Source organism: Anarhichas minor, unplaced genomic scaffold (assembly GCF_050575085.1).
Source record: "Anarhichas minor isolate MPS153535 unplaced genomic scaffold, ASM5057508v1 ptg000016l, whole genome shotgun sequence".
In the NCBI taxonomy this organism is placed as follows: domain Eukaryota; kingdom Metazoa; phylum Chordata; class Actinopteri; order Perciformes; family Anarhichadidae; genus Anarhichas; species Anarhichas minor.
Genome location: NW_027466462.1, coordinates 3229062 through 3241334, shown reverse-complemented (window position 1 = coordinate 3241334; position 12273 = coordinate 3229062).

Below are 12273 nucleotides of genomic sequence, written 5' to 3'. Positions count from 1 at the left end.
CCTCTCGCCCAATTCCTCAAGCCAAAATGACACAGAAAAAGATGCGCTGCTAAGATGTGCTGCAAAGATGGCCACCAAACAGACCCTTGGGAGTAGCGAGGTTTGTGTGTTAATTTGTTTAATACCTTGAAAATTACAAATAACCTAGAAAAAAGTCAGAAGAATACAGTAATGATGTGCATGGGAACCGCGGTAAACATTTTGACCATGAGTTCATGGTCTGAATCACTATTTAAGACTTTTTCAGTACAGCATGATGTCCATTTTGTAAATTCTGGTCCCATTTAGAGTAAAATAGACAATAAAGCAAGGTACGCTTTAGGGCGGGCAACCTTGTGACCGACAGGTTGCTACCGCTACCAGAGCCGCATGCAGCACTGATTGCAAAAATCACAATCCAAGACGGCGCCGGCCAAAATCCAAGAACAGATCTGGGAAATTAGGGCCCTGTTTACACTCGTATCCAAAAAGATGGGATTTAAAACCCTTGTTTGCACTTAGCCACATTTATACCTCTCTTGAGCTGATATGTTCAACTACTATGTCATTTTGAGCATGGTAGCATTTAGCTCAAAGCATCAAGGTGCCTAAATACAACCTCACCAATATGTTATTGGTAAAACAAATCACATAATCAGATGATTTATCTGAAATCCATGACATATATTTATAATAACTAGTAGTTATTGGAAACTTCTATTCTATAGATCATGTGCAGTATTTGTGCATGAACTTACAAGAAGCACTGGCTGGTGCTACTTGACATTTTCCTTTATTTGGTGTAAGCAGCAGTGACCCACGGCTTCACACAAACAGTAGCTTCCTGCAAAAGTGCACTTCCTCATTTACAGAATTAGCAGTTGGTTTGTTCCGACAAATGTATGCACAATACCACTCTCTAGACTAGTTTGCTGGTGATTATCACAGACATATATGGTGAAAGGGTAGTTTGCAGTACTTTGATTGGCTGTTAGGTTTAAAAGGGGAGAGATATTGTTGGACTTCTACCAGAGACTTCAACATCAGCTGGTATCGATCCTCCTCCAGACTCAACACAGCAACGTTTACAGTACAGAGGCTGCTGATCAGAGCAGGTGAGGAAACCTCTTCATCACCAACACAAATGTTGTTTTGTTATTATTAGAATCAGTTTTTGTCCTGTTTATGAGTGAGATGACTAACAATAAGAATATTTCTGTCTTTCTACTTTCAAGTAAGTAAGGTAAATGTATTATTAAGTTTATTTATAGAGTACATTTCTAGATCAGTAAATAATTAAAATGCTATCAAAACGATGTGACAATACTGATTTATTGACAAGAGACGTTCATTTTGCACGTAGTGGATGAGTGTAGTGTGGATGCTGTGTGTGTACGGCACTTGACCAATTACTGGTGTATTTTAAATCTTTTTGAACAACAAAATAAGATGCTCAAAAAGTCTCATTCCTTCTCCCGTCTAGACAAGATGAACATCGTTCTCCTGATCACCGTCACACTGGCTCTTACCCTCGTTCATGCAGTGAACACTCAATACAACACAGAACCTTGTCAGAAGAGCCCTAAGGAAGATGCGAACAAACAATTTGTTCAGAAACACATCCTTCCAAAGGGCTTTGACATAAATTCAAAGACTAAGTGGGAAAAGTAAGTTAAAGTGTTAAATCAATTAGTCTATTAGACACTAATTAGATTAGGATAATACATTACAGTACTGCGTACTTCAGGATTTTAGAAATTCTATTGTCAACTGACCAACATTTCATATTCATTTCATAGAAGTTGATGACAGGGTTTTTTTGTCACACTACTGCTTTATTTACATATTTCAGAGTAATTAAACTACATTGTATATACCATTTACTTTGCAGTTAAATATTGATCTCATTACACAGGTACCTAAAGGACCAAAAACTCTGCGGCAGAAAACAGCAGTCCTTCTTCGAGGGTTCGGAAAAGGAAAGTGTCCAGCAGATCTGTAGTGACAAGGGCCGCCAGCTAGAAAATAACTTGTGCATCAGTGTTGCACCCATGCCGTTCTATTATCTCGAAGTCGACCAAAATTGCAAAGTTCAACAGCGTTCAAAACTCATGAAACCAGTGATTGTGGCTTGTGATAAAATTGGAAACCTCTGCCTTCCTGTTCATTTTGAGAAGTACGGCAACCAAAAACTAACCGATTACACTAAACCCTGCAGTCCTTAGACACGTCTTAGAATGGACCAAGTGTCTGAAGTCTTTGACATTGGATCCCAGCAGTCAGGCCCATTATTGACCCGACAACTGAAACCTCTGTCACGCTTATAGTTAAACCAAACCTTTTTGCTTACATGAAAACATTTGAATACATTATATTGTGTAAAATATTTGAGCTCGTTGATCATAACACTTCTTGAGACGAGCATGATTAAAAAAGAACATGCATGAAAGAAAATGATTCCTCTAAGTTACATGGAGGAGATGAGTAACTGAGTAACAGTATCATATTAAAATCATTGTTATTGAGATACACATTTTAAACTAAAGCTTAACAATCTAGTTTGTCTCTTGAGTCTCTAATTGACAGCTAACCTTGTATAAAACTTATGGGTACATTTTTCCATGATGAGTTCACTTCATACTATTATTACTCTGTATAATCCTGTTATTGTCAAACTAATGTTCACCACATTTATATCAATATACTGTGTCCAATGTGAATTATTTGTAAAACTGTTTGGTTCTTCAGAGTAACAAATAAATAATAAAATATAAAAGATGTTTGACTTTGTATTTGTTGATGTAACTTAAAGCCATAATGAAGCCTGTTCTGTTTCCCTTCAGCTTCAGAAGCTTTCTCTTCCCTTTTGCTTTGCATTTTCTCTGAACTTTGTGAAGTATTCAACACAAACGTTGCTGAGTTTTGTCCGTCTTTATTTAAGCAAAGAATATTCATCAGAGTTAAAGATTTTAGCTGAAAGGTCGATGCTGCTCAATGCACAGATGAGAGCAGAGCGGACCTGTAGTTAGGTTGGTACTTATGGAGTGTGTTAGTGTGGGAAGGGAGTGGATGGTGAAGTCTCATATAGTTGGAGGATTATCACCCACTAACCACCACAGCACCCTTCTGAGAGTGATTCCCAAAACACACTCTATGCACAATTATTTAAAAAACAAGTCATGAAGTCAACAGAAGTATTCATGGAACTGTTTTAAACCACTGCATCATTAATTGACAAAATAGGAAAGCTGTTTTTTGGAACATAGTCATTCGATAAGGTTTGTCAAGCTATTTGGGGAAAGTCCAACTCAGTCAAAAATGTTGCTTATACAATTATAATTACTCGCCATCCGTCCACTTGTTGCTCTCAATGTTTCCCGTCCTTCTCAGTCACCTGACCCTCCTCCCTGCTGCACACCTGTCCCTCATCAAACCTCTGTATGTCTTTGTGTTTAATGAACGAGAGAGATGTCTCATTTACGCTTCATTTCAAGTGTCTCATATCCAGATTACATGAGAGTTAATAAACCCTTGTAGACACAAATCTACAAGTTTGGTTGTAATCCGTCTTGGTTTTCTCAGACGACATGCAGGTCAGGGTCGGCCCCACTCCTCCATCATCAGGAGGCTTTTGGTTTCTCCCTGAACCCTGTAGCGTAAATGCCTGCACTCCACTTTGGGCTACTGAAATTAAAGTTTAATTCATTTAACAATTGCATTTGCGTAGAAAATAACTTAATTTAATCTGAATCCTGAAGGAGGCTACGGTGATCTTGACTCGTGTGCAGTGACTTAACTCTTCACACACAACAATCCGTCATCTATTTCTTTATAAATGACAGATTTATTGACTTCTATGAATATAATATGAATATACACACTACTACTCAATAAACATATCTACATGAATGATGAACAGATGATTACTAAATCATACAGTTAGTGGCTGAATGATGAACAGTGAATGATGCATTTGGCAAGTTGGATGAATTTGTAGTGACAAAACTTTGGCATTCAGCCTTTAAATAAATGAATGCACCATCAGCATCTGAGGGATAATTGGGTGTGAAAGTGAATTGTTGCATTGATAAATCTGTGTTCTTAGTTTGGAGTTGTGTGTGTAAGTTGAGCCGTCTGTCAATAACCCTTCTGTTAGTTTCATCCCTCAGAGAAAGAAAGTCTCATCTCCACGTTTCACCGAACAACTGCAAATTAGAAATAAGAGTTAGCTAGCTAAATACTATAGCTAAAAGCTTTCCATCAACTACAAAAACATATGAATCACATACATGTACTATAAACGGAACATCTGTTCTGGGCTACTATTGAAACACGGCGGTGGAACCAGGTGGGCTCCCTGAAGAGGACCCGCTCTCTATGTAGATATAAACAGTTAGTCTTTAGGTCAGGGAACCACAACCATTCAACGTTTCAGGTGATAATACAATAATGAAATCATAGTTATGAATATTACATTACCAAATCCTACACACTGTCCCCTTTTTAAAGACGTGTTCGGTCACATTTGCAGTTTGGCTACAGCGCTCAGTCACTGTGGGTGAGACTGTACGCAAGAAGAACACATCAGCACCAAGTCACTGTGGGTCAGACTAGATGAAATATAAACACGTAAGTGAGAAGAAAAAGTCTTTTGAAATACAGCAGCGAAACTGAGCCGTTTCCTGTAAATCCAACAGTAACATTTACAGATTTTAACTCTTTAGATTAACTGCTGAATGTACCCCGAATTCACCACGTGAGAGGTTCAGTGCGTGTGAGACTGACAGAGAGTTGTTAATATTCTGACTTGACTTGTGCAAGTAATGACACATGTAGTGGAGTAAAAGGTATGCATTGTTGCCTAAATGTACTTAGTTATATTCCACCACTGTAGCCAAATAATGTCTACTCATGATGTCATCAAGCTGTTAAACAGTTTAATCAAACAGTGATGTTCACAGATGTTTAATGTTTTCATGTGTCTTGTCTGACCCACAGTGACTTTTATTGTGTCTCGTCTCACCCACAGTGACTTGGTGCTTATGTGTTGTTCTTGCGTCAGTCTGACCCACAGTGACTTTTATTGTGTCTCGTCTGACCCACAGTGAGTAGCTTCAATTGAAAATGACAAATGTGAAATTCATTTTCATGAACTTACTGTTTGTTGTATGTGTTAAACAATACGACACAAAACCTCTCACAGTTTTCAGAGGGTTTCCTGGAAATAGTGACTTTACTTTAAAATGTTTAAATGTCCTTCTTGGTTAACAATATATCCTTCCACAGCTGTGCCTCAGAGAAAGGGACGTTTGTTTCCTACTCCAGCCGGCCCCATATGAGCTGCTGCAGTGTTTAGGAGCAAATATAGAGACCCATGTCTCCTTATTGCAGAACACAGAATGAAGTTGAAGACATAATGAAAAGTAGCTGGACTAGATCTACGTAGACACACCTGTGAACATCCAGCAGCCCTCTTGTATATTGTAACGTGGCAGTTAATCAGTGTTCTTTATTGTTTGTTGTAGCTGGATTGTGATTGGACGTAAAAACTTCTCATTGTTCTAAGTGTCTCAGCTGGGTTTTTCATTAGGTGTCACAGCTGTCTTTCTTGAGGAGCATTTCAGCTGTTTGTCCTGACATCTCCTGTGACCTGGGTAAAGAGGAGATAACAAACCTGTTGAGCATGTCAGTCTGTACGTAAGGCTGATTTGCAACGATGGCGTTTTCCGATTAGGATAAGATGACCTCAGACTGAACGAATTATCAAAGAAACGGGTCCAAACGATGTTCCAGACTTTATGCAAATCATTCTGGTCCAACGTACTCGTATGTTATCCTCAGTGTATCCAAATCATTCTGTTCCAACGTACTTGTATGTTATCCTCAGTGTATCCAAATCATTCTGGTCCAACGTACTTGTATGTTATCCTCAGTGTATCCAAATCATTCTGGTCCAACGTACTTGTATGTTATCCTCAGTGTATCCAAATCATTCTGGTCCAACGCACTTGTATGTTATCCTCAGTGTATCCAAATCATTCTGTTCCAACGTACTTGTATGTTATCCTCAGTGTATCCAAATCATTCTGTTCCAACGTACTTGTATGTTATCCTCAGTGTATCCAAATCATTCTGGTCCAACGCACTTGTATGTTATCCTCAGTGTATCCAAATCATTCTGGTCCAACACACTTGTGTGTTATCCTCAGTATATACTGTATATATCAGAGACAGACCTTTGAGCAGCACCTTGACGCATTAACTTGTATGTGTTCAACTCTGTCTCCTTCTTGCAAGAATAAATGTGCTGTTTAATGATTTTACAACCGGTGTCGAGTAATACTTTTCTAACACAGTACTAATACATTTACTAATTATTTGTCATTTTGCACGTAGTGGATGAGTGTAGTTTGGATGCTGTGTGTTTACGGCACTTGACCAATTACTGGTGTATTTTAAATCTTTTTGAACAACAAAATAAGATGCTCAAAAAGTCTCATTCCTTCTCCCCTCTAGACAAGATGAACATCGTTCTCCTGATCACCGTCGCACTGGCTCTGAAATATAGATCTCATTATACAGGTACCTAGAGGGGAAAAGACTCTGCATTCCACACAGACCAACGCAGTCCTTCCTCGAGAGTTCGGATCCGGGACGTGTCGAGCAGATCTGTAATGACAAAGGCCACCAGCTAGATAAGAACAGTAACAGTGTTATTGAGATACACATTTTAAACTAAAGCTTAACAATCTAGTTTGTCTCTTGAGTCTTGTTAGTGCTGAGTCTTGTATTACCAGCTACCCTTAAGGTTGCTTGTCTATATAAAACTTATGGGTACATTTTTACATGATGAGTTCATTTCATACTATTATTACTCTGTATAATCCTGTTATTAATATAACTAATATATAATATAACTAATGTTCGCTACATTTATATCCTTGTACTTTCTCCAGGGTGAATTTTTTTGTTTTGTTCTTCAGAGTAACAAGGATAACAGAATAACTTTAAAAAATATAACAGATGTTTGACTTATGAAACCTGTTCTGTTTCCCTTCAGCTTCAGAAGCTTTCTCTTCCCTTTTGCTTTGCATTTTCTTGGAACTTTCCAGATCGTATTATTATCGTTATTTTGGTCCAAATTGTCTGTAGAAATAAAAGTATTCAACATAAACGTTGCTAAGTGTTGTCCTTCTTTATTTAAGCAAAGAATATTCAGCAGAGTTGAAGATTTTAGCTGAAAGGTCGATGCTGCTCAATGCACAGATGAGAGCAGAGCGAACCTGTAGTTAAGTTAATACTTATGGAGTGTGTTAGTGTGGGAAATACCTGGACACACCTGTGAACATTCAGCAGCCCTCTTGTATATTGTAACGTGGCAGTTAATCAGTGTTCTTTATTGTTTGTTGTAGCTGGATTGTGATTGGACATAAAAACTGCTCATTGTTCTCCTTTATATCTTTCTAGAAGTTTCTGGCAGACGGACGCCAGATTTAGTTTGGGGCAACTTTAATGAACAAAGGACGAAAGCTTTTAATGTACTTAACACATGACTAAAAGGAACAGCACCAGTCAATCTGAAGAATATAAGCTTAGGCTACATCGCCCATGAAGTGGTGAACGGTCTCTGACGTCCCCTGTGAGTGTGTTACTTTGTATTTTCTACTGAAACCCATAAAAAAACTATAACAAAAACCAAAGAAATACTAAAACCTCAAAATAATATGTATTTTTAAAACCATGCCCGTTAGATCAGAATATGTTGCTGTCAATTATTGCACAAGTTCTTTTATAATTTCTTTTAAATAATTTCTAGTTTTTATTCTTTAAGACAAATACATCCCTCTCTTACATCCCCATAAAGAACTAATGATGTTTCTACCACGTCCTGCAGAACTCACTCTGATTACTGCAACAACGTGAGTGTAGTTCTTATACACTGTTATTACCTGGTTATTACACATGTTCCTGTTTGCTGCCATTTAAAACACTTACAATATAAACTGTATATTTTGTGAATCCAATGTTTTTATTACTGTATTTATTGCATAAATAGTGCAGGTGTTGCAGGATTTTCTTATTCTCTTTTCCATGATATGAGTAAATTGCATTTGTTGTATCAACTGACCGACAGCATCACACCACTGGATCCTGAATGCATGTAGCTGTTGTATTTACAGAGGTGTTTCACCTGTTGTCTCTTCTGTGTGTGTGTGTCACAGACTGGATGGGTTAAAGGTCATGTGCAGTATTTTCTGCACCAATTTTCAACGGCGTTCGACCCGTCCTGACATCGTGGCTCCACACGGCTACATATCTATGCAAATGAGGAAGCTGCACTTCCTCATTTACATAATTACATGGAGCAGTTGGCTGTGTCAACATATACATGCCTCATCCAATAATGAGACATATATGGTGAAGAGAAATGTGCAGTATTTTAATTGGCTGTTCATCTCCTTGTTCTAAAGTGATTGGTTGCGGTCAAATGTTTCCAAGACAAGAGGAGGTTTAAAAGGGGAGAGATATTGTTGGACTTCTACCAGAGACTTCAACATCAGCTGGTATCGATCCTCCTCCAGACTCAACACAGCAACGTTTACAGTACAGAGGCTGCTGATCAGAGCAGGTGAGGAAACCTCTTCATCACCAACACAAATGTTGTTTTGTTATTATTAGAATCAGTTTTTTGTCCTGTTTATGAGTGAGATGACTAACAATAAGAATATTTCTGTCTTTCTACTTTCAAGTAATAAGGTAAATGTATTATTAAGTTTATTTATAGAGTACATTTCTAGATCAGTAAATAATTAAAATGCTATCAAACCGATGTGATAATACTGATTTATTTACAAGAGACGTTCATTTTGCACGTAGTGGATGAGTGTAGTGTGGATGCTGTGTTTACGGCACTTGACCAATTACTGGTGTATTTTAAATTAATTTGAACAACAAAATAAGATGCTCAAAAAGTCTCATTCCTTCTCCCGTCTAGACAAGATGAACATCGTTCTCCTGATCACCGTCACGCTGGCTCTTACCCTCGTTCATGCAGTGAACACTAAGCCCAACACAGAACCTTGTCAGAAGAACGATAAGAACAATGCGAACAATCTATTTGTTCAGAAACACATCCTTCAAAAGGCCTTTGACAGAACTTCACCGGACGAGTGGGAAAAGTAAGTTAAAGTGTTAAGTCAATTAGTTCATTAGCCACTAATTAGATTAAGATAATAACTTACAGTACTGCGTACTTCAGGATTTTAGAAATTCTATGTCAACTGACCAACATTTCATATTGATTTCATAGAAGTTGATGACAGGGTTTTTTTTGTTACGCTACTGCTTTATTTTAATATTTTAAAGTACTTAAACTACATTGTATATACCATTTACTTTGCAGTTAAACATTGATCTCATTATACAGGTACCTAAAGGGCATTGAACTAAAGTGGACAGACTTCTGCAAAGGCAGACCAAACCAGTCCTTCCTCGAGAGTTCGGATAAGGAACGTGTCAGGAAGATCTGTGATGACGAGGGCCGCCACTTTGAGAGAAACTTGTGCATCAGTGATTCACCCATGTGGGTATATGATCTCAAAGTCGACCAAAATTGCAAAGTTAAAGGGCCTGTCAAGACCAACAAACCAGTGATTGTGGCTTGTGATAAAATTGGAAACCTCTGCCTTCCTGTTCATTTTGAGAAGTACGGCAACCAAAAACTAACCGATTACACTAAACCCTGCAGTCCTTAGACACGTCTTAGAATGGACCAAGTGTCTGAAGTGTTTGACATTGGATCCCAGCAGTCAGGCCCATTATTGACCCGACAACTGAAACCTCTGTCAAGCTTATAGTTAAACCAAACCTTTTTGCTTACATGAAAACATTTGAATACATTATATTGTGTAAAATATTTGAGCTCGTTGATCATAACACTTCTTGAGACGAGCATGATTAAAAAAGAACATGCATGAAAGAAAATGATTCCTCTAAGTTACATGGAGGAGATGAGTAACTGAGTAACAGTATCATATTAAAATCATTGTTATTGAGATACACATTTTAAACTAAAGCTTAACAATCTAGTTTGTCTCTTGAGTCTCTAATTGACAGCTAACCTTGTATAAAACTTATGGGTACATTTTTCCATGATGAGTTCACTTCATACTATTATTACTCTGTATAATCCTGTTATTGTCAAACTAATGTTCACCACATTTATATCAATATACTGTGTCCAATGTGAATTATTTGTAAAACTGTTTGGTTCTTCAGAGTAACAAATAAATAATAAAATATAAAAGATGTTTGACTTTGTATTTGTTGATGTAACTTAAAGCCATAATGAAGCCTGTTCTGTTTCCCTTCAGCTTCAGAAGCTTTCTCTTCCCTTTTGTTTTACATTTTCTCTGAACTTTGTGAAGCATTCAACACAAACGTTGCTGAGTTTTGTCCTTCTTTATTTAAGCAAAGAATATTCATCAGAGTTAAAGATTTTAGCTGAAAGGTCGATGCTGCTCAATGCACAGATGAGAGCAGAGCGGACCTGTAGTTAGGTTGGTACTTATGGAGTGTGTTAGTGTGGGAAGGGAGTGGATGGGGAAGTCTCATATAGTTGGAGGCTTATCACCCACTAACCACCACAGCACCCTTCTGAGAGTGATTCCCAAAACACACTCTATGCACAATTATTTAAAAAACAAGTCATGAAGTCAACAGAAGTATTCATGGAACTGTTTTAAACCACTGCATCATTAATTGACAAATTAGGAAAGCTGTTTTTTGGAACATAGTCATTCAATAAGGTTTGTCAAGCTATTTGGGGAAAGTCCAACTCAGTCAAAAATGTTGCTTATACAATTATAATTACTCCCCATCCGTCCACTTGTTGCTCAAGTGTCTCGTCTGACCCACAGTGAGTAGCTTTAATTGAAAATGACAAATGTGAAATTCATTTTCATGAACTTACTGTTTGTTGTATGTGTTAAACAATACGACACAAAACCTCTCACAGTTTTCAGAGGGTTTCCTGGAAATAGTGACTTTAATTTAAAATGTTTAATTGTCCTTCTTGGTTAACAATATATCCTTCCACAGCTGTGCATTAGAGAAAGGGACGTTTGTGTCCTGCTCCAGCCGGCCCCATATGAGCTGCTGCAGTGTTTAGGAGCAAATATAGAGACCCATGTCTCCTTATTGCAGAACACAGAATGAAGTTGAAGACATAATGAAAAGTAGCTGGACTAGATCTTCGTAGACACACCTGTGGACATCCAGCAGCCCTCTTGTATATTGTAACGTGGCAGTTAATCAGTGTTCTTTATTGTTTGTTGTAGCTGGATTGTGATTGGACATAAAAACTGCTCATTGTTCTCCTTTATATCTTTCTAGAAGGTTCTGGCAGACGGACGCCAGATTTAGTTTGGGGAAACTTTAATGAACAAAGGACGAAAGCTTTTAATGTACTTAACACATGACTAAAAGGAACAGCACCAGTCAATCTGAAGAATATAAGCTTAGGCTATATCGCCCATGAAGTGGTGAACGGTCTCTGACGTCCCCTGTGAGTGTTACTTTGTATTTCTACTGAAACCCATAAAAAAACTATAACAAAAACCAAAGAAATACTAAAACCTCAAAATAATATGTATTTTTAAAACCATGCCCGTTAGATCAGAATATGTTGCTGTCAATTATTGCACAAGTTTTCTTTTATAATTTATTTTAAATAATTTCTAGTTTTTATTCTTTAAGACAAATACATCCCTCTCTTACATCCCCATAAAGAACTAATGATGTTTCTTCTACCACGTCCTGCAGAACTCACTCTGATTACTGCAACAACGTGAGTGTAGTTCTTATACACTGTTATTACCTGGTTATTACACATGTTCCTGTTTGCTGCCATTTAAAACACTTACAACATAAACTGTATATTTCGTTAATCCAATGTTTTTATTACTGTATTTATTGCATAAATAGTGCAGGTGTTGCAGGATTTTCTATATTTTCTTTTTCTCTTTTCCATGATATGAGTAAATTGCATTTGTTGTATCAACTGACCGACAGCATCACACCACTGGATCCTGAATGCATGTAGCTGTTGTATTTACAGAGGTGTTTCACCTGTTGTCTCTTCTGTGTGTGTGTGTCACAGACTGGATGGGTTAAAGGTCATGTGCAGTATTTTCTGCACCAATTTTCAACGGCGTTCGACCCGTCCTGACATCGTGGCTCCACACGGCACATGTAAATGAGGAAGCTGCACTTCCTCATTTACATAATTACATG